This window comes from Microtus ochrogaster, chromosome 5 (assembly GCF_000317375.1).
Source record: "Microtus ochrogaster isolate Prairie Vole_2 chromosome 5, MicOch1.0, whole genome shotgun sequence".
Classification (NCBI taxonomy): domain Eukaryota; kingdom Metazoa; phylum Chordata; class Mammalia; order Rodentia; family Cricetidae; genus Microtus; species Microtus ochrogaster.
Window position 1 is genome coordinate 16,335,476 of NC_022012.1, and position 5,321 is coordinate 16,340,796.

At 47.8% G+C, this 5,321-nt stretch overlaps 1 pseudogene; it reads right to left on the reverse strand.

The window, feature by feature from the left end:
• Positions 1-331: 331 nt before the first annotated feature.
• Positions 332-781, reverse strand: LOC101988683 (annotated as a pseudogene).
• Positions 782-5,321: the final 4,540 nt, after the last annotated feature.

The following is a 5,321-nucleotide window of genomic DNA, read 5'->3' on the forward strand; positions in this document are numbered from 1 at the left end:
TGAGAGGGGAGTGTTGAAGTCTCCCACTATTAGTGTGTGGGGTTTAATGTTTGATTTAAGCTTTAGAAGTGTTTCTTTGACATATGAGGGTGCCCTTGTATTTGTGGCATAGATGTTCAGTATTGAGATTTTTCTCTTGATGGATTTTTCCTGTGACTAATATGAAATGACCTTCTTTGTCTCTTTTGACTGATATTAGCTTGAAGTCTATTTTGTTAGATATTAGGATAGCTACATCTGCCTGTTTCTTAGGCCCATTTGATTGGTAAATTTTCCCCAACCCTTTACTCTGAGTCGATGTCTGTCTTTGAAGTTGAGATGCGTTTCTTTCTTTCTTTTTTTTTTTTGTAATAAAAACAATCTCACAGCATTTATTGTCACCCGATAATAACATAAGGGCCACTAAAACAACAGGAATAAATGTTTTGGACTATGCTCTCAACAGAAGACACCTTTAAAAACACTGCACTTCCTCTTCAACTTCTCAAGCGCCTGATGGTCTCTAGTTGGAAACACTTTGGAGCAGAGTAATATTATCTCCTTTCAGCATGATCCGACCCAGTTGTTTCCTTGACTTTGTTTTAGAGTGAATCTCTTCTGCATCATCTAATACGAGGTTCAGGTACTCATTAAAGCCAATAATACAACCTTCTACCCACATATTCACTTGCTCATACTGCCAGACCTGAATCTGAGACCTGTTTTGCAAGTATCTGAAGATGAGGTTGATGGGCTGCACCATCACTTTCTGCACCTTCTGGCCCTGGCGACGGTATGCCATGGTGGAAGTCACCGAGATGCGTTTCTTGTATGCAGAAGAAGGATATATTCTGTTTTTGTATCCAATCTGTTAGCCTGTGCCTTTTTATGGGTGAGTTAAGTCCATTTACATTAAGGGATATTAATGACCAGTGGTTGCTATCTCTGTTAATTTAGTTTTCATTGTTGGTGATGTTAATTTGTGCATTTTTTTTCTTCTTCAGGATTTGCTCTTATGAGATCATCAATTGTCTGTGTTTTTGTTGGTGTAGCCCACTTCCTCGGGTTTGAAGTTTTGCTTCTAGTATTTTGTGTAGGTCTGGGTTTGTGGCTAGGTTTTGGTGAAATCTAGTTTTGTCATGGAATATCTTTTTTTTTTTTTTTTTGGTTTTTCGAGACAGGGTTTCTCTGTGGCTTGGAGCCTGTCCATGCACAAATAAATAGATGTAATAAAATACATTTTATAGATTTATGTGTATGGTTATTTGCCTGCACATGTCTATATACTGTGTGTGTAGCCTGCAGAGGCCAGAAGAGGGCAATAGATGGCCTTGGAACTGGAGTCACAGATGGTTGTGAGCCACTGTGTAGGATTTGAACTCTGGTCCTTTGGAAGAATATCAGTGCTCTTAATGTCTGAGCCATCTCTCCAACCTCATAAAATATTTTTTGAAGGCCATAGCCAGAGCTCTTGCATACATCTGGGAGCTTCTGGATTCTCAGCTGTTTTCTGGACTTAGTACCTGCCTCAAAACTGTAATTTTAGCGCTTGCCTCAAAGAAATCTAGACCAGCGCTTCTCCAAAGCTGTGAGTTGGCCTTCCTCAACTTTCAGCCAAAGAAAAAGGACCTGCCGAGAAGTAACTAAGTATTCTGATGACGCATACAAGGAAACAGCCCTAATGAACAAGCTGTTGGAAAACAGCACAAGGAGGACCTTGGTGGGCCAAGGGGCCACGCAGCAAGGTGGGAGCCCTTGGTGAGTGAGGGACAGACATGCCATGCAGGCAGAGCTCATGTGGGAGTTTTATTGAGATGAAGGGAGTGAGGGAGGGAAGAGAGAAAGAAATACAGAGAGGAAGAAGGGGTTAGGAGCAGCCTGCTTCTTCAGAAGGGCAGCCGGGAGCAGGGAGCTGGAGTGTGGCTGGAGCTTGTCTCTTAAAGGGACCTTTGCTACTTTGTAATGACCCAGCAGCCATAGGACCTTGGGCTGGCTAGGGTACTGTCTGGGTTCATCCTGCTAGGTGACAGGAGCCAGCATAATGCCTGAATCCAAACACAAGCCAGTGGGGAGAATTTGAAAAGTGGAAGAGAAAGATAACAAGTGCCATTAGCTGTGTTTTCAGAAGAGGTCAGAACTGACTGCTCTGGACAGCGGTTCCCTCCTAGAATGAAACAGTCCACCCTGCAGAAAAGCTCATAATACAGGCAGAAAGCAACTCAAAAGAGCTTCAGGATATCCCTGAAGCTGACCGGATTCACTATGCCCCTCTGCCTGCAAGTGTACGTGTGTGTGTGTGTGTGTGTGTGTGTGTGTGTGTGTGTGTGTGAGAGAGAGAGAGAGAGAGAGAGAGAGAGAGAGAGAGAGAGAGAGAATGATGAGTCCGTCTCTCAGACAAGCCAACCTACAAGGAAGACTCTCAGACAAGTCCAGCTGCCTGGAAGAAGCAGAGAGCCATGAGCCACCTGCAAAGGACGCTCTTCAATCTGCTGAGCTGCAGACAGGCCATGCAATGCACTCCAGCTTCCTAGCTTTTGTGACACCCAGTTTGGCATAGGCTACTGGAGATCTGCTTCAGCTGGGGTGGCGGGTGTGTGTGTGTGTGTGTGTGTGTGTGTGTGGTGGGGGGGCGGTTCAGGTTCCAAAGAGAAGGTGTGGAGTCAGCAGGGGGAGAGAAGGAGGAGACATGATCTGAGATGAATTGGGATGGCTGCCAGCAGCATTCAATTGAGAAAAGATTTAAAAAAAAAATTTTGAGATAGGGTTTCTCTGTAACTTTGGCGCTTCTCCTGGAATTTGTTCTGTACACCAGGCTGGCCTTAAACTCACAGAGATCTGCCTCCTGAGTGCTGGGATTAAACCTTTTGTACAGTTTCACACCGGGATCAAAAAGGAGACAAGAGGTGCGTGAGTTGGGGTGGGGGAGGTGAGTTACCTAGCATTGACCTTGACAATAGGCACCAGTTAAGGGTTCTGAAAGGCCCACCAGGCCCTCTTGCTAGAGACAGGAAAATGACTGCCTTATCAAGCAGGAACTTTCCTCAAGCCCCCAGGAGTGAGTGGACGTCCATCCTCAAATTCCTGACCTTGGGAAAAGTACTTCTGGGGAGCAGACAGTATTACTAAGTGGGCCTGTTCCCCTCATGGCTCCCAAAGGGAAGGTTCTGAAGTCTTACTCTCCTCCCATCACACTGCACCATTCTGAGTTCTCCATATTTAACTCCTGCCCTGTGAGGACCTGACTTTGCAAACTCCATTTTAAAGAAAGGGCTTCATCTTAAATCATAGGATGAGCTGATTACGGGAGGGAAGTTTGCCCCTTCCCCGGGTTCGGGGCTGCACTTCTCTCACCCACTGTGCTGCATTGGTGTGGAAACTCGACCAAACTCGAGTTTGAATTAAAAACCCTCATGTAATCAGCATCGGAAATCCGGCTTCATGAATTTATTTGGGGACCAAAAACTTGGTCATAACCGCCCATAATGGGTTTAGGCTCTGGATCTGCACTGTAGACATTTCACCCTTGGGATCTCTCACTTTCCTGGTTCCATAGTGGCAGGGATTTTTTTCCCCAAAGTATTATTTTGTTCAGAGAGGCTACCATTGTACACATCTCCGCTCTTTACCAAAGCCCGCACAAAATTTCCCAAAGGGAAAGGCATTAATATGGAGAACCATTGAGAGTGAATTCAAATGCTGCAACTCTGTCAAGCAGCGTCGGCCACCGTGCTCCACGCCAGCAGGCTTCGGTGCTGCAGTTGTTTCTGAGCCACTGCCACGCCTGTAAGGAGCCCCGCCCACATTCCTGTAAGTAACCCCGTCAGAACTCACCGTCTCTCCAAATTAGCTCAATCATTGCTTCACCACATCTGGTGACGACCACCCTTTGATCTGAGACGGGGCCCTTCCTGGGGCGAGATATGTGTGCAGTGCATCCATACAGGAAAAGCCTGTCACGCAGGTGCCCGAGTCCCAGATTTTAAGGTAGCTACATCGGCTACCTTAAAATACCAGGTGTATTTGTTTATCTAATGTGGATGTGTTCCTATCCACTCAGAGGTCAGAGGACAATTTGGAGGAGTCAGGCTTGTGTAGTGAGTGCCTCGACCACTTGAACTCTCTTGCTGGCTCTTAAGTTTTGTTCCATTTTTAAAATATTTAATTAAAAAACGTTTATTATCTGATTTTTGTGTGTGCGTGCAGGTGGGAAGGCATGCAACTGTGTGCAGACCACAAGACAGCTTTGTTCTTGGCCCTCTTCTGCCACCTCGTGGTCCAATTAAAAACTGCACGGACTCTACACTGCTACGGACTTCTGGGAGGAAAAACTTTCTGATCTTTTGGCTTGCAGGAAGGTGAAGGGGTGAAGGCCACTGTACAGTAGCGCATAGAATCCAAGCTCAGCCTCATTCCTCTGTACTCTGGACTTAGAGATTCTACTTTGTATCCGTATACAAGCAGTGGCTGGCAACATGGACAGATAGCGTTTGCGAACACGAATCCCCCTAATCGCCAGCCCACGCCCAGACAGGGTCTTGTATACAGTCCGGATGACCTAGATCTTGCTGGGTAAATCAGGCTGAACTCACAGAAATCCTCCTGTCTTTGCCCCCCCCCCCCGAGTGCTGGGATTAGGGATGTATGCCATCACGCCTGGACACGTAACATTTTACACTTTTTGCGTGAGTACACGCGGGAGTGCCACAGTACCTGTGTGAAAGGAAGTCAGAGGGTAATGGGAGAAAATAGGTAGTCAGGCTTGGCAGCGAGCGCCTATACTCGCTGAGCCATCACACCGGTCCAAACCATTATTTTGACATTCACAAATTCATGTGTAAAACAACTCTTTTTCTTCTACTTTTGAGGCTCAGGGATTTCGGCTTCCAGTTTATCCATTAGAGAAGTAGGGAAGGCTTCCGAATGTGGTCTGGAAAGCCATGAATAAACTCTGCGGCAAATATGCTCCTATCCTACCTCCAATGGGAACGGCGCACAGGACGCCCAGCCAGAGCCTGCAGGGAGCCCACGGACCCCTCTATCAAGCGCCTCTCCTCGCGGTTCTGGCTTTACCGGTCGTCCAAGACCTCGGGGGCGGAGCTTGAGCGCGGGCGAAGTCTCGCGCCGTCCAATGAGCACGCGCGGGTCCGTTCCATCGCGGGATCTGGGTCTCTCGCTCCGCCCCCTGCAGGCGATTTGACGGGGCCGCTGGCCGAGGGTGCCCCGCCCCCGAGGAGCGGTGACCGGCACTGCTAGGCGCCGCCGGACCCGGGATCCCTGCTGGCCCGCGAGCGGTGAGTTCAGGGTCAGGAGGTCCCGAGAGACCGGCAGACGAGCTGTTGGAA